The sequence below is a fragment of the Capsicum annuum genome, chromosome 7, assembly GCF_002878395.1.
Source record: "Capsicum annuum cultivar UCD-10X-F1 chromosome 7, UCD10Xv1.1, whole genome shotgun sequence".
NCBI lineage: Eukaryota > Viridiplantae > Streptophyta > Magnoliopsida > Solanales > Solanaceae > Capsicum > Capsicum annuum.
Window position 1 is genome coordinate 13,308,489 of NC_061117.1, and position 18,422 is coordinate 13,326,910.

Genomic DNA, 18,422 nt, shown 5'->3' on the forward strand with positions numbered 1-18,422 from the left:
GATATGTAGGTAACCCATGAAGGGTTCGGCCCCTTAATTAGTTTTTAATCTTCTTAAGAGTATTTCATGAACTATGATCGGCTTGATTCCCTTGGTGGGATATGTAGGTATCCTATACAAGGATCAGTCTCGTCATCTTGAAAGTGGTAACGTCTCTCTCAAGTCAAACTAGGATAATTTTTAAGGGCATCATTTCGAGAAACTGTTGATAAGATATTAAGAGACATTGAAGAGTGTGGATTTAACCAAGTACTTGAAAAAATGGACATTTTCTTTGGATAAAGGGCGTTCGCATTGTTTCACAATATGTCACAGTTTAAAAGTTTGGCAGAATTTCTTTTTACCACTATGCATATTTACACGTTTTAATTTATCAAGTTATTTGCTACTCTTCTTTATCTTTTACTTTAAATAGTTTTTAATGAAATATTTTTCTTATTATCTATTGGCCAAGATTTGGAATAGATGGGGTTATGAGTCAATACAAAGCTGGAAGCACAAAGTATTATGATCCCGACCTTCAAACTCAACACAAATCAATCACCACCCAAACTTACAAATTTTCTTTGAGTAGAGGTTTTGAAGAATAGCATAAGCCAAACATTGATAACATTTGCGGGCTTGTGAGGATTACAACTCAAATTGTTTGAATTTTCTTTAAAATATTTAGGATAAATCATTCCTTTGTAGTAATATTAATTAAATGATTTTGAAAATCTTACCAAGATTTCAAGCGCCATGTACATGACTTCTGGCTAGTCTGAATAGATGTCTTTTAATATACTGTATAAATATTTTCAAATGATTGAAATGTACAATACATGAATTTTAATTATTTTGCATATATGCTCTAAAATGCACTGCACATGCACGCACAGATGCTTTAAAATATGTTAAAATGCATTGCACATGACTATAATGGTTCTACATAAGCACAAATGCATTGCACAATCACTTTAAATTACTTGAAAATGCACTACACGTGGTTTTTAATTTCTTTGCGTATATGCTCTAAAATGCACCGCACGTGCACAACAGAAATTCTTTAACATATTTTAGAATGCATTGCACATGGCTTTACTGGCTTTTGCATAGGCACAAATGCACTGCACAATTACTTTAAGTTATTTTGCTCTATGCATGACTTCCATTTCTTTTAAAGAACTACACAACCAGTTTAAGTTACTTTGCACTATGCATGACTTTCATTTTCTTCTAAAGGCACTGGACAATTGCTTTATGTTATTTCGCAATAAGCATGACTTTCAATTTCTTCTATAACATCGCACGATTGCTTTCAAATGCACTGCAAAGTTTCTCTTTAATAACAGCACAAAACTTATGGATGCACCAAACAAATGCTTTATAGAAATTTATTGCTTGCAAACGTTATTTTTCATAAATTATTGGCGTAGAGAAAATCCTCCATCCATCAATCATTTGGTTGAAAATACCTCAACTTCATAATTTACTTAATTTAAGGCCTCATTTTCATCGCCGAAAGGTATCATTCACATGAATCATTGGCTTAAAACTTTATTTTGCATAAATATTATTTCTAACTTGTAAGACCACATTTGTATAAATAATGCCTGAGGCATTTTGTTCATTAATTCTTTGAATGCATTTACTATTTATATGTTAATTACTTTATCTAGATTAAGTTTTGCAGGAATCTTAGCACAAACATGGAACTATCACTAAGCAGCGAACTAGGGCAAAGCTAGCGAAATGTCAAGCATCCCTAATAGCGTCAACGATTCAAAGCTCGAATAGAATCAATTTTTTAAATTTCTCATATAACTTCAAACTTTTTCACAAATCTATTCTCACATTCTAGTGCCATCATAAATCTGAAACTGGAACAAATTTTGAGATTCTCTCAAAAATTTTACATAACATAACTGTTGAACTACATTGACCTGATTCTCGTCAAATTTGGGATATGTAGACGACTCAGAAACTAGAGTTCGGTCGAATTCACAATCATGCCAATTCTATCTTCACCATTCCATCTTTTGGGTGAAACCTTTCATAATTAGTCTAATTTATCAATTGAGATAAAATTGGTTTACGTCAACGTCTTCACTCAAAGACTCTTTCATTATCTTTGGTCTAAGAGGGACAAACTGTTGACACCCAATTTTGGTTCTTCTTTCGTATAATTAATTTTTTCGTGCTTCTTAGTCCTGAATACTTTATCAAAAATAATATTTTTTATCATTCATATTAGTTTCAACAATATATATATATATATATATATATATTTGAAATCGCAATAACTATTAAATGTTAGTATGCTAATTTTTACTTTTAATTCTAAACAATTTTTTTTTCATATTTTTATAATATTTTCTGAATATGGTTATGTTTGTGTGAATTTATATATATAATACATACATTGAAAAATAGGGCAAAAGAAGGATCGATAAATTAATTAAGTAAAAACGAGGGGGAAAGATTAAATTTCTTGCAAATTTAATTCATTTATGCATCATCTTGGGCCATTATGGTAGCCCAGCACTTGAAACCAGCCCAAAACGGTTTTACCTATAACCAAATCTTCCCCCAGCCGAATAACAACATTTTTGACCCGACCCATTTTACCATTATCACCTTTAATCAATTAAAAATAACAGAAACATCAGCAATATAACCAACACATCCCTAAATCTCCTCTTCTTCATGTGAAATTCAACCAAACCAAGCTTCCATCACCTCAATCACAGCAAATCCGCTGAAATCCTTGGCTTTTACAGACCCAATTGTCTTCTCTATCACTTCAAGATGAAGACTTCTACTCCTTTTCTCTCTCTTTTTATTTTTTGAATTTTCAATTTTATCTTCTTGAAGAAGCTATTGGAGCTACGTTATTCGCCTATAAATACAACCTCCTATTCCTTCATTGGGGGAGGAGACATCAAGTTCCCTGTTTACCTTTATTTTCTCAATTGGAGTTGAATTCGAGTTCGAATTGATGAGGTCATGATCTCGTCAGAATTTGACGTTGGATCCCCTAGTTCACTGCACAACATCCAGTAATAATCTTTACTTATTTACTTTTTTTTAAGATTCTGCTCGTTTGATTTGGAATTAACCATTTTTTCAATGTGATTTTGGTACAAAATGTGTAGTAGTTTCTGGTCATTTGGTTATATTTTGAATAATGTGCTCATAAAGAGTTCTTGACTTGAAACTTAGCTTAAATAAATTCTATCGCATATAAGTATATTATATTTATTTTGATGGTTCATTGATCGTTTGGGTTTCGGCTGAGCATGAACATAAACATGAGATAACGTAGTGTCTGGTTATGTTATTGCGTTCACCATGGATTTTGCTTATGAAATATCTTAGTTTATGGTTTAGCTGGAATATTTTAAAATCTGAAGTTTCAATTAGAGTGGTCTGTTTTATTTCGCTTGGCTTCGAATGTAGATCTAAAGCAAATCATATGCCGTGTAATTATTCAGGTTGTCAACTGTTGGTTTTGAAGATAAAAAAATGTGAAACCATAATCTGTTTTGGCTTTTTGATTCACTCAAGTTGGTTTGTTGTGAAGTCACATTCGAAGCATCTTTGTATTGTGTAGTTGGTCGGGTTGTCAACTGATTAGTTTTGAAGATGGAAAATGTGAAACAATAATCTATTTTGGCTTTCTAATTCAGTCAACTTGGTCACTGTGTGGGGTTTATTTTTGCCTTTAAATGTCCAAAAATTTGTAGATTAGAGTAAACAATTTGGTTTGGAAGGCTGTGTCTGGTAAAAAATGAAGAGCATGTTGATCCATTAAGTAAAATCCATTCTCTCACCTTGTCTCTATCTCTTTTCATCCCATTTGTTCTTCCTTGGAGAATACATGATTCTTTTTGGATTTAAATTAGACTATTGTCGTTATTTACTTTTGGCAAATTGAGTTCAAGAACATCATGTTGCCTTGACTATCCTTTGTTTCAACGTACAGTTGCCTTACGTCTAAACGTATGAATTTGCTCTTCCGGTTCACTTGCATTATCCTTTCTTTCATTTCATTTAGATTTCACGAACTTGTCATTTTTGGATGAATTTCGACCAAAATTTGAGTTTTTATCATAGACTCTAGAAAAAATAATTTTGTACATGAACATGTTTTCTGTGAATGTATGTTGCTTACCCCGTCTTAGTATTATTGTTGATCACCTGCGTATAAAACATTGGGTCGTCAAGTTTCTTTGGTTTACTGTATGTGTCGATTTTGTATCTAAAATACTCCATATTAAGGAATCCACTCCCTTTTGTTGTTATGTAATGAATATGATCTTGTGGAGATACGGAAGGCTATGCTCCATAAGGCATCTTTTGGTATGTCTTGCCTCGTTGAATTAACGAGCATGATAAGATTTCCCTCATTAGTTATTACTACCCTCTTCCTCGTCACAATACTACCCTCTTCCTCGTCACAAACTTCACTGTTCCTCCATTTGATTTCTTTGTTTTCTTTTGTTTAAATTCCTGTAAAGTAAAGCAACAACAATGGCATTCTTGCCTAACATTCTGTAGTTGTAGTTCTATACTTATGTTTTACCTTTGTGTAGCTAATATTTTCAAAGCGTCCTAGTTGAAGACATTCTATGATGCACTAACCTATTGTCACGAGCTTTTTTCCTGTGCCTTATCTATTCTTCAATGTCTATTTATAATTTTATATCTATAGTAGCAGAAAAACATTAATCGAGTAGTAGAAATTTTGATTCTTGGATGTAAGGATCGTTGCTCTCTCACTCTAACGGCTCTCTCTCTCTCTCTCTCCCTACCCTCTCTCTCTCTCGCACCGGTCCCCGGCCCCCATCGCCGCCGCCGACCGTCGGCGTCGACCCGACCCGACCTCCGGTCCCCGGCGCCGACCTCCGGCGCCGCGCTAACGGTTCTCTCTCTCTCTAATGGCTCTCTCTCTCTCTCTCTCCCTACCCTCTCTCCCTCTCGCTCGCCCCGTTGCCGTCGCTGACCTTCGGCGTCGGCCCCGACCTCCGGTCCCCAGCGCCGACCCCCGACCGCCGGTTCCAAGCCGTTCCCCCCCCCCCCCGCGCCCTTTTCCGCCCCCCCCCCCCCCCCCCGGCGGGGTACACCAGCCCTCCCCCCCACCTCGGCCTCCAGCCAGCCGCCGCCTGGTCTCCAGCCGCCAACTTGGTCTCCAACAGCCGAAGCTCGATCTTCAGCCGCAACTCCGTCTGCACCCGCCGCTCCGTCTCCAGCAGCCGCAGCTCCATCTCAGCACCGGAATCCCCCGGAAGCCGGTCAATACTGGGATTGGTTTCCGGCTTGGTCTACAAGCGTAACCCGGTGACTTCTAACCTTTGTTATTTCGTTATTTCATATTTCATTTTATTTCATTATTTCATATTTCATGCTTCGTATTATGCTAGTAGTAGCCCCTGTACCTTGACTTGCGTGGGATTTGTGGATATTGTCTGTTGTCTGTTGTTGCTGTTGCTGTGGTCGTTTCTTGCACTGCTTAGGATTGGGTTATCGGCTGGGAATCTGTATTTGGGGCTGTGGGGGTTGAGTCCAGTGGTGTTTGCCCCTAATTGAGTATAGTTTTGTTTCGGGAGTATTTCTTGGAATTTGTGTGAGCCTTGTATTTCCTTGCTGCTGCTTTGATACTATCACCGTGTATATCTGTATATCTTTATATTTTCTTATACTTTCGTGTAGTTGTGGCTGTGGGCGGTAATGGGTGGATAGGGTCATGTCCGAGGGGGTTGGGGCGGGGGATGAGGAGAGGGCGGGAGTGGGAGGGAGGCCAAGGGTTGGCCGCGGGGGAAGGGGTAGTGGAGGGCGTGTGGATAGTGACGGTAGGCTGAGGGTTGGGTCTTGGAATATAGAGACCCTTCAGGGTAAGTCCATAGAGCTTGTGAAGATTCTTAGGAAGAGGAGGATCAACATTGCGTGTCCAAGAGACCAAGTGGGTAGGGTCTAAGGCTAGGGATGTGGATGGTTACAAGCTGTGGTACTCTGGGAGCGAGAGGCGTAGGAATGGAGTTGGCATCTTAGTAGATGAAGAGCTTAGAGGTCAGGTAGTGGAGGTGAAGAGGATCAACGATAGGTTGATGACTATTAAGTTGGTCATTCGGGGGTTTACCTTGAACGTGTGTAGTGCTTATGCACCGCAAGTGGGATCGGAGGGGGAGAAGAAGATGCGGTTTTGGGAGGCTTTGGAGGAGGTGGTAAGAGGCGTGCCTAGTTCGGAGAAGATTGTTGTAGCAGGGGATTTCAACGGGCACATCGGGGCGTTACCGGGAGGCTTTGGTGATGTGCATGGTGGTTTTGGTTTTGGGGAGAGAAATGATGAGGGGGCGACCCTATTGGAGTTTGTAAGGGCCTTTGGGCTGGTGGTGGTGAACTCGGGCTTCCCGAAGAAGGACGAGCACCTGATCACCTTTCGAAGCGCGATAGCCAGGACCCAGATTGACTTTTTGTTGCTTAAGAAAGGGGATAGGGTGTTGTGTAAGGACTGTAAAGTCATCCCGAGTGAGAATCTTTCGACCCAGCATAGGCTCTTGGTTATGGATTTGGGTATAAAGAAGAATAGAAAGAGGAGGAGTAAGGAGTGTAGACCTAGAATTAAGTGGGGCGGCCTGATGCTAGTGAATGCATGGGAGATAGGGGAGAGGCTGGCGGGAATGGGGGTGTGGGAGTGTAGGGGGACGTGGATAGTATGTGGGACAGGGTAGCAAGGTGCATCAGGGAGAATGCAAGTGAGGTGTTGGGTGTTTCTAGGGGCCGGGCCGGGCACCATCGGGGGGATTGGTGGTGGAATGAAGAGGTAGAGAAGAAAGTGGGGACCAAGAAAGGGGCGTATGCTAAGTTGGTGGAAAGTAAGGACGAAGAGGAGAAGCGGGTAAACAGGAAAGAGTACAAGCTAGCGTGGAAGGAGTCTAAGTCAGCAGTCACGGCAGCTAAGATGACCGCTTTTGAGAGCTTGTATGCAGGGTTACAGGGGAAAGGAGGGGAGAAAAAGTTGTTTAGACTCGCTAAGGCTAGGGAGAGGATGGGTCGGGACCTCGATCAGGTGAGGTGCATTAAGGGGGAGGACGGTAGAGTGTTGGTGGAGGACGACCACATTAAGAGGAGATGACAGTCGTACTTTCATAGGCTCTTGAATGACGAAGGGGATAGAGCTATTGTGTTAGGGGAACTGGAGCACTCAGAGGAGTGTCGGGATTTTAGCTATTGTAGACGTTTTATGGTAGAAGAGGTTAGACAGGCTGTCCGCAGGATGCGAAGGGGTAGGGCGATGGGGCCGGATGCGATACCGGTGGAGTTTTGAAAGTTCGTTGGAGAGGTTGGTGTAAGGTGGTTGACTGGATTGTTTAATGAAATCTTCAGGACGGCAAAGATGCCCGAGGCTTGGAGGTGGAGTACCATGATCCCGCTCTATAAGAATAATGGGGACATTCAGAGTTGCAATAACTATAGGGGGATTAAGTTATTGAGTCACTCTATGAAGATCTGGGAGAGAGTGGTCGAGGTGAGGCTGAGACGGATAGTGTCTATTTCGGAAAACCAGTTCGGATTTATGCCCGACCGCTCGACGATGGAGGCAATCCACCTGGTACGGAGGTTGGTGGAACAGTATAGGGAAAGGAAGAAGGATCTGCACATGGTGTTTATCGGCCTGGAGAAGGCTTACGACAAAGTCCCCAGGGAGGTGCTTTGGAGATGCTTGGAGGTGAGTGGAGTACCGCTGACATATATCAGAGCAATTAAGGATATGTATGATGGAGCGAAAACCCAGGTGAGGACGGCGGGAGGAGACTCAGAGCATTTCACTGTCACGACAGGATTGCATCAGGGATCTACTCTTAGTCCCTTTTTGTTTGCGTTGGTGATGGATGTGTTGACGCGGCGTATTCAAGGGGAGGTGCCGTGGTGTATGCTTTTTGCAGACGATGTAGTTCTGATAGATGAGACTCGAGGGGGTGTGAATGACAAATTAGAGGTGTGGAGGCAAACTCTTGAGTCTAAAGGGTTCAGGGTGAGCAGAAGCAAGACAGAGTATGTGGAATGCAAGTTTAATGACGTGAGGCGGGAAAATGAGGTAGTAGTGAAGCTGGAAGCACAGGAGGTATGTAAGAGGGATAATTTCAAGTATCTTGGGTCCGTGATCCAGAGTAACGCAGAGATTGACGAGGATGTCTCGCACTGTATTGTGCGGGATGGATGAAGTGGAAGCTCGCATCGGGGGTGCTGTGTGATAAGAAGGTGCCGCCCAAGCTTAAAGGCAAATTCTACAGGGTGGTAGTCCGTCCGGCCTTGTTGTATGGAGCGGAGTGTTGGCCAGTTAAGAACTCCCACATCCAAAAAATGAAGGTGACAGAAATGCGGATGTTGCACTGGATGTGTGGGCTGACTAGAGGGGATAGAGTTCAGAATGAGACTATCCGGGAGAAGGTTGGTGTGCCTTCAGTGGAGTGCAAGATGCGGGAAGTACGATTGAGATGGTTCGGACACGTGAAGAAGAGGGGCATGGATGCCCCGGTCCGTAGGTGTGAGAGGCTAGCGTTGGATGGTTTTAGGCGGGGTAGCGGTAGGCCGAAGAAGTACTGGGGTGAGGTGATTAGGCGGGACATGGAACAGTTATAGCTCACCGAGGACATGACCCTAGATAGGAAGGTCTGAAGGACGCGAATTACGGCAGAGGACTAGGACCAGTTTGGGTCGCTAGTGTAGGGAATTACTTGGTGGGGGTTTTATTCCTGTTATGATTCCGTGTTCCGTGTTCCATGTTTTATTACGAAGCTGTGTGCTTTCCTCTGCTTTCCTCTGTTTTATATTACTTATGGGTGCCGTATTTATGTTATGTAATCTGCTTCTGTGCTTTACTATGTGTTTGTGTGGTATCTCGTGCCTTGAGCCGGGGGTCTATTGGAAACAGCCTTTCTACTTCTTCAGAGGTAGAGGTATGGACTGCGTACATCTTACCCCCCCAGACCCCACTAGGTGGGAATACACTGGGTTTGTTGTTGTTGTTGTTTGAGTAGTAGAAATTTTATTTGTCTTGATAAGCCGTAGACATCTCTATAGGATGGTATGTTTCTCAGAATTTTGTTGTCCATTGAGTACCTTTTTTGTTTTTCTTGTTATTTTTGTGGAGTGAGCTCTAGGAGGAGTACGTGAATACCCTCCTTTATTTTGTTCCCATTTTTTCTAATTCGGTTGTGTAAATGAATATTATCTGCATGTCTTATTTCTCCTTTGGGATTGTGTGTTAGTACTGCTCCTCGTTCTTCAAAGTCGAGAAAAATAAGACTTTGTTTCTGGATGTTGTTTTTACTGTTGTTTATGATATTTGATCTTAATTTTGGCTAACATGCTCAAATCCATGTTACTTATTTCTGATGATTTGGATCCTTTCCATATATTTGACCATCCCAGTTTCATGGTATTCATATTTTCCTTCATTTTCTCCGTCACTCGTATAACACTTCGCCAATTATGCAAATATGTATAGGTATTACTTCCAGCAGATTACTCTAAATTCTTTAATATCTCATGTCTAGCGTCTCTTCTACTCCCGCAAAGTATTATTTGGTACATTTTCTTCATCACCATTACACTTTACTCATATTCTTCTTGGATTGGTGAAACATGAGTTAGTTTTTGACAACGAATTCTGCATAATTTCTCTATAATATTTCCAGCTGTTTGTATTGTTATCAATGAGGAGTTTGATAGAAATAATGTAAGCCAGCAGCCTGAAACTCAAACAACTCTTCTATTCTCTTTCGTCCAGATGGATTCATCGATTAAGGATGTCATGTTCATCCAATGTCTCATATTTCACATATGTGTGTTGTTTCTGTATAAATCTTGAAAATAAAGTATGTTTAATTATCTGTTATAACAGGCATGTTTGATAGACTACCCTTTCCTGTGTATGTATCATAACCGTATTATATTAATATATATGTCTTGTTCAAATAACTTGGTCTTTTCGTTAAATCTACATATACGTGTTGGTTCAAATTTATTCTGTTGTTCGGTTAGCATAAAATTAGCAAAAAATAGCTTGAAGTGTTTTGTCGTCTGAAGGAAATTTTGAGATTGTGATAAGAAAGTTACACGTGTGCCCATGTCATTAATTTTGGATCATGTTGCAAGTTTCTGTAGTATATTTAGTTGCAACTGTTGGAAGGATTCTGTGAACATGAATTATATCGTTACCTAGACTAATTATGTTATGGGAGTTAAATAGCATACTAGAACTCATTTGTGTTTTGGCTTACTCTATTGTTTTCTAGTAAAATTGTACGTTACATTTCTTTCCTCTTGAATTTTTTTTTGTGCCAGAGATTATGTTGTTGGTAGTTCACTAATCAAGCCACAAATGTTTGTCAATATGCCAAAATAACATTAAAAGTACCAGCTATATTTTATCTTTGATGCTACAAAAAAATATAGGATACGAATTGCGTGCTTAGTGTTTTTTAGTAGGAATCACATCAAGGGATATTTTCCAACTAAATAAAGAGATCATGTTGTGCCTGTTAACGCCCCTGCTCATTTAAATTCAATATAAGAAATTTAATATCGTTTATAATCTGCAAATAGTTTGAATAGATAATTTTAGTATGCAGGGGATGACTAACCCAAATGGTTTCTCAATGACTAATTTATTTCTTGTTTAGATCTTATGTGGTGAAGTTTAAGTTCTTAAAGGTTTGTAAATATAATTTTCCCTCATCTGATAGGATCTTTTGCATTTTCTTCATGGTATTAAAATTGTGTCGTTTAAAGAATTGCGAAATTGAAAATTCATGTCCAGATTAGGGCATTTAACCTTCGGCTTGCATTGTTTGGTAAAAAATTTCTTTTTCTAATCTTTATTTTCCCTTTCTTTACATGTACTCTTTGGAGAAAATGAGTTTCCAATTAAACCTCTCTCTAATCGAGTCTCAAAATAGGACTCAACATTGCCTCTCATTCTGGCAAGGCGGCATATTCCACATTCTTAAGTCAAATTTGCTAGCAGTCTAGTGCTTCTTCCCTCTTTCGAGCTTTATTTATCTCTGTAGACATTCATTATTATTCTCATTTAAACATTTTTTCACATTATTATTCAAAATGTTGTGTTTTTGTCTGTTTTTATTTGAACTAGTATACATTGTTAAGTATGATCGTAAATTTAATTGTTTTCCTCTTTGTCCCTTTAGATATTGATTTTAGCATAATCACTAGGCTTAGGCGTTTAATTTATATCATTTAAAGTTTTAAAATTTGGTAAACAAAAGGCATACCATTTAGAGTAAAAGGCCTTATATTGAGAATTAAAACTAGTTTCTCATTAGTTACTAATGCTGAATTAATAAAATAATAGATTTTTGCGGTAGGCTAAGTATTATAGCTAGACTTGGAAATTGGTTTTAACTACTTTGAATAGGGTAGCCAATTTCATTTTCATCAATTTTAAATGTGAAAATTATAATTTTGCCGATTTGATTACATGAGGCCTTATCTTAAGATTTCAAATGACAAAGATGTTTGTTTAAAACATAAGCCTTTCCTTAATAAAGAATAAAAAAATAAATTCTCAAGTATATGGATCTAAGCACTTAATTTTTATACGATTCATTTAGTATAGGATAATTAATAATTTTATTTACCTATGTTTTTGTAAAATTTGATCAAGAAAAAGAGAAAAAGAGTAATCTTTTTTAGAATGAAAAAAAATGTAAAGTCCTTAACATAATTAACTTTATCAATTATTAATTGAAAGCTTTCGTAAAGAACTGATTTTAAATAACATTCTTTTTAACAAAGTAAAGTTTCATCATTTTAGGAGGTAGTATAAAATCTTATTTTAGGTAATTTTTGAAAATTAAGTTTCATGATGAGATTATCTTAAAGTTTTTCTAATCTTTTCTCATAAGTAATAAGTAATTAGCATATATTATCTTATAAAAGTAATTTTTTAATGCCTTATCTATTTTCTTTTCTTAATTTAATATTTGATTTCCTTATCTAATCTAAATTTGGCCGATTAACCGTAGTTAGCGGACCCTTTAGGGTGCCTAATTCCTTTCTTTTAGGATAATTAGAATCATTACCTAGAATTTTAGGTTGCGTAGACCTTAAAATGAAGTTTTTAGTTGCTTTAATCACTTAGTTTGTGTTTGTAACACCCCGTACTTTTACCTAGCTTAAATTCGTCCCAAAAATATCAAAGGCTTTCATTAAATATGAATACACTTTTATACATGTGGAATTTTTAAGATTTTGACTTTCTGTTGCATAGAAAATTCAATAAGCTTTCCGTCGATACAAAATTCGCCTAAATTCGATAACCGGATAAGAAGTTATGGCGATTTTAAGTTTCAGTTGTTGAACACCGTCATTCAGGCCCGTAGCGCATCGCGGAGTGTGTCAAATTAGCAATTGTCAATTTTCAGTGTACCAAAGCGATTCCACTGCGTCGCGGTGCACTTCTGGTTCACAAATAAAGTGGCAACGTGATACCACCGCATCACGCTACCATGCAATTTTTCAGCTGTCATTTTCTAGTGACACGGCGCGATAGAGCCGCGTTGCGCCGGGTGCCAAAATTGAGAATTTTCAGTAATTCCGAGTTTTAAATATGAGGGCATTAAAGTCTTTTGCCCCTCACCCCAGTCAGCCTTTAACATGAAAGTCACCTCTAATACCACCTAGTTACTTCATTATTTATTCAGTTTTTTTCCAAATTAAATCATTCTCTCTCAAGAGGCAAAAACCCTAGTTCAAGAATCAAGGTCAATTCCCAAGAATCTCTCCAAGAACCTTCAAGAACTGTTCTTCTCAGGTATGTTAGATGTTCATTCATGGGTTCCTTTCACCCATGAAGTCCTAGAATCCTTTTTCAAAGTACAAAGATTGAGTATTTATGATTTCCATGTTTGAATTAGATTGAATTCATATTCTTGATATTAGTTGGGTTAAGATCCATGACTTAAGTGCAGATTTCATGAAATTAAATAGCATGTATAATAAATATGTGATTATCTTGATAAACTCTTGAATTTATAAAGTGATTAATGCATCTATGATATTGATTTTGTTTTCAATCCATGATTGTGATAAGATTCATGAAAATAGAATAGTATTTAGGGGGAAATTATATGAATTGTATGTTGAATCCATGAAATTGCAAGTTTGGGCATTGCAGTTGCCATGTTTATATGTTATATGTGCATTAAGTTATGCTCCCCAAGTGTTTGATAGAATGTCCATGTGAAATAAATGATTCAATAATGACATGCTAGTATATGTACAAGTTAATGTATTACAAGTGTTTGATGGAATGTCTTTATGAATGAATTATGACCAAGTGAACATTATTATATTATTCAAGATTATGCTTTGCTTTATTTTTCATGCTATTGAGTCCTAGAGGTATTTAATACTCGATAATTTAGCTATTTACCTAGAACCAGTGTCAGTAATAGGATAGTATCAGTCATGTCACAATCAGAAGTACTCTCAGCCAGTTACAGAACTTAGGAAAACTCAGTAAACTCTGTATCAGGCCAGTCCAGTTCAGTATAATCAGTTCAGTGTCTTTCAGTTAGGAGTAGGATTCAGCACCGAGCGAACCTAGGGATGGGGCATTCCTGTTAGTGTAGGGTTTGACCCTTAGTAGCAATCCCTGAGTTACAGAACTATGTAGCCAGCGTAGTTTGAGATGACTTCCAACTAGATAAGGGTTGACACATCTCTCATGAGTTTCCTATTAGTGAGGGTTGACAAAATGTCTTCCTGCTATTTAGGGTTAACTTACAGCCAGTGTTAGTACCCGTGGCATGGTATTAGCACCTTTCCAACTGGGGTTATAGGTTGGACCCAATTAGCTCAGAGAGGGGCATGTCGGTTAGATGATTACCTTCCACAGTTTCAATTTCAGCGTTCAGTTTAGAACTCAGCTCAGTTTTACAGAATCAGGATTGTCAGACACAGACAATCATTATCAGTAATTCAGTTACCAGTAATTTCAGATATCAGTTATACAGTTAGTAGAACTCAGTACTTAGCTTAGAAAAGCTCAGTTATAGTATACACGTACTCTTATATCCAGTTACTCTATATCATTTAGTCAGTTATTATTCATGCATATGAACCCTTGCATTTAGCCTTACCTCATCTAGCATACCAATACATTCCCACGTACTAATACATACTTTCTGCGCTATGATGTTTCGTATCATAGGTTCGAATGCTCAGGTTTCTGACCACGCATAGTAAATTTAGATTTAGCCAGCAGTAGCAGATTTAATAGTGAGTCCTCATCTATCGAGGATATGCTTTTATTTGAGTACTTCAGCTTAGCAGTATTTTAGTAGATGGAGTTAGTTGGGGGATTGTCCTATCAACTCCACTTTCAGATAGACTCAGTTAGAGGCTTTTTCAGACTAGATTTTCAGACAGTATTTCAGATTCAGATGTTATTATTCATTATCAGTATTTTAGATGTTTTGAATCTTATGGCATTTCAACCCATTTTTCCGCATTAAGTGCAGTATTATTATTCAGTGCTCACAGCAGATATCATTCATGGGTTACCTTGGGGTCCTTTGGGGTCGTAAGCACTGTGTGATGACTAGGGGATAGTCTCAGGTCATTACAGTGTCCCAATGCACCGTAGAACTAATTAGGTGGCAGCTTCTTTAAATTTATATAAAAGTTTTTCCAATATATTGTTCCTCGATTTGACCCGTGTTAAAATGGGGTATAATACAGGGTATGACTCGTTGTAAGACAAATGAGTTGTTAGGAGGGACTTGTTGTTACAATTGAAGGATGCCCAAGAGTACAACCCTTGGCCACAATTGTTCGTGGCAACTTGTTATGTCAGACAAAGAGTCGACATGAGAGACAGTCATCACAACAGTGAAGGACTAGATTATGGACCCTCCAGTAACAACTTCAGGACTAGATTATGGACCCTCCAGTAACAACTTCAGGACATGACTCGTGGTCAGACCTCACGAGTTGTTACCTAAGCTATGATGACTATTCCCAGACTTTACCTACATGTTTTAATTAGGGTATTTTTGGTCTTTGCCTCACTTTAAACACTTTTTCATGACTTAAAACACCCAATTGACACCCCCCCCCCCCACCTTTCCTTTAGTTATCAATATCAAACCTTACTTTTTTCCTTTTTAACTCCCAAAGCAAGAGAAACTAGGGGTTTACAAGAAATTTGACATTAAGGCTCCAAATTTCGAATTCCCTTCAATTCCTTCTATATTTTAGGCATGTTTCTCATCCCTAACTTGTAAGTTTACATTGTTGTATTATTTATTCAAAATTCACATGTTTCAAAGGATACGTTTGTATTAGGTTGTGGGTTTTTTGTTGTTATTACTTGTACTGATTTCCTTCTTTTTAAATGTATTATTCAAGTTTTAATTGATGGTTTTTAAGAGTGAATGAGTGCATTATTATCATGGCCCGAGATGGACCCCTAGCTACGATGGAAATCCAAAACCCCGAAGGCCCCAGAGGACCATTAGCATACTATCATAATCTTCATTCATACGAAATAGAAGTGCTGAAGATAAATTGAAACACAGAAGGTCTCATAATCAAATTTATATACATCATAATATTTAAACACAAACCCAAGTTCAGTTTATGAAGCCTTTACTGAATGCTAGTCTTTCTAAATTGGGACAAGGTCCCCAGCTAGACATTGAAATTAAAAGATACTAACATATGGAAAGACACCTTCTCGAATAAGAGAGGCTCACCAATTCTTATTTCCTGAAAGTTGTCTACTGTTGCTATAGACTACGGGACTGTTCCTCAGAACCTACATTATGAGACAATGTAGCCATGCACGAAAGGTCAATACTTGAAATGTATTGGTATGTAGAGCAATCCAAGAAAATAACATATATTTCATATAAAATAATCAAGAACATTGTGGAAATAATTCAACATAATAGAGATCAAAATATATGGGCATACTTAAAAGCTTCATTCAACCTCATAAAATATAGATTCAACTGTTTGCTTTTGTTCTGAGCTAGATGATACACCCTACAAGTCTACAATCCAAAGGGCTATATCGAATCCACTATTAACTCGTCGATTAAGCCCCTATTCTAGTTTACCACAAGGATAGGAGTGCCTGGTCTAAGTATAGAGCTCTGAGAAGCAAGTATATAGTGATAATGCATTTTTCAGGAAAAAATCAACCCCGCATCGCTAAAACACGATTTCGAACAATGCGTTATCTAAACTCATGCCTTCTTCGGGTAACCATCTAGCTATCTTAAACCCATTTTTTAGTCTCTTAAAACCATACTCCATTCTTATAAAAATTTATCTTTTATTCTGTTAATGGCATTTCCTAACAAGGTATCATCATACCTAGACTTGCAGTCATCACATCGCATTGTATCGTACTGTATCGTATCGTATCGTATCGTATCGCATCGTATCATATTGAATTGTATCGTATCGTATTGTATCATATCGTATCTTATCATATCATATCATATCGTATCCATAGCCCTTTACATTGAAAAATATATTATTGACCACCAAGATGATTCAAATATCATAAAAGAGTTCTCTTTCAAAAGCACATGAAAACTTACGCAAAAACACTCTCCATTCAATACTTTAATATAGGGTGACCATCTCTTTCATAAATCACATGCAATTCTTCCATTTAACACAAAGAGTATTTATAAATAACAAACGCCTATTTGAACACATGTAAAATGACAATGCATAATTGACAAAGAGGCCTATAAAACTTAAGTTTATCATCATTCATTAAACAACCCCCAAAACTAGTCAATAAGTAAATCTCATGATCGAAAAAGGGGATTTATAGTTCATGCTCTCAAATCCACTTCAAAATCAATAATACATGCACATAAATGCAATTTAAAGTTTTATAGATAACCCCATAGTGAATATAAAATTTCATCATAAAATGGGGTTCATAGTGCATGCTTTTCAAACCATTTCAAAACTCATAACATATATACATATACAATTTAAAGTTTATTAATGCATGATACATATGCCCATTAGTGTTAGGATACTTCTACATGCCTTAGATTTGAGAAACGTAGCATAAATTTATTCTTGAAACTTTGAATTCTCAAACCGTAGGTGGTTTTCTCATCTCTTGATATGGAATCATGAAAGAAATGTTTTCTGAGATGTGTAATCATTTTCTAGACCCTTAACAAGTATATAAGGGATTAGGAACAACTTAAGGGTGTGAAAAGACACTAATGTCCTTAACATATAATAGAAATGGAGAACTACTGATGATAATGGAAAGGGTTCATGGCACGACCCCCATCGCAAACCCTAAGGTTCATGGGGCGACCCCCATTGCGAACCACAGGGTTCATGGGGTGAACCCAATCAAGAACCCGAGGAAGAAGCCAATTACGGGGCCTTTCACTATGTGGGGCTATCGTAGGGTGCTCATTTTGCGATGCAAGGGTCTTTTTTAAGCCTAAAAACACCCCCAACCCATTCAAAACCAATCTTAAGTGATTTAAATTTGATATTAAAGTTATAAGGGATCATTTCATATACGTTTTAAGAATCAAAAAGTTTGGAGTGTTACATTATCCCCCAGTGGGATCATTCGTCCTCGAATGAGGGCTCAAAATATCTTAAGAACGATTTAAAGAGTTCATGAAATAAAATGAGTAAAAGAAGATTAATACCTTCCACTCTATTATCCGACGATTCAAAAAGTAATGGGTATCTTGCGTGCATATCATCCTCCGATTCCAAAGTAGGTTCCTTAATCTTTTGATTCCTTGATATCACTTTAATCGAAGCTATCTCTTTGCTCCTAAATTTTCATAATTGTAGATCTAATATTTATGGGTACTTCTTTGTATGACAAGGAATCCTTCACACAAATCTCCTCAATTGGAAACACAAGTGAATGTTCTCCAATACACTTCTTTAGAATTGGCATATGAAATACAGGATGAACAGAAGCTAAACTTCTAGGTAATTCTAACTCATACGTAACTACGAGAATCCTCCTCATAATCTTATAAGGACCTATGTAATATGGACTGTGTTTTCCTTTCCTCCCAAATCTCATAACTCCCTTCATAGGGGTGACTTTTAGAAACACCTAATTATCAACCTTAAATTCTAACTCCCATCTTCTTTCATAGACATAGGACTTTTGGTGACTTTGGGTGTTCTTAAGCCTTTCTCTAATAAATTTAAATTTCTCTATCGCCTAATGAAAATCATCAGGTAAAAATAAATAGGATTCACCCACATCATACCAACCAATTGGTGATCTATACCTCTCTTTATAGAGAGCCTCAAAAGGATCTATTTGGATGCTAGAGTGATAGCTATTATTATAGGCAAATACAATTAGAGGCAAGTGATCCACCAAACTA

The 18,422-nt window shown here is 37.7% G+C and overlaps 1 long non-coding RNA gene across 1 annotated transcript; it reads left to right on the forward strand.

The window, feature by feature from the left end:
- The first annotated feature begins 2,606 nt into the window (after positions 1-2,606).
- On the forward strand, positions 2,607-9,960 carry LOC124900030. Its single transcript, XR_007057605.1, has 2 exons — positions 2,607-3,038; positions 9,681-9,960. It is a non-coding gene; the product is annotated as an uncharacterized LOC124900030 (long non-coding RNA).
- The last annotated feature ends 8,462 nt before the right edge of the window (positions 9,961-18,422 follow it).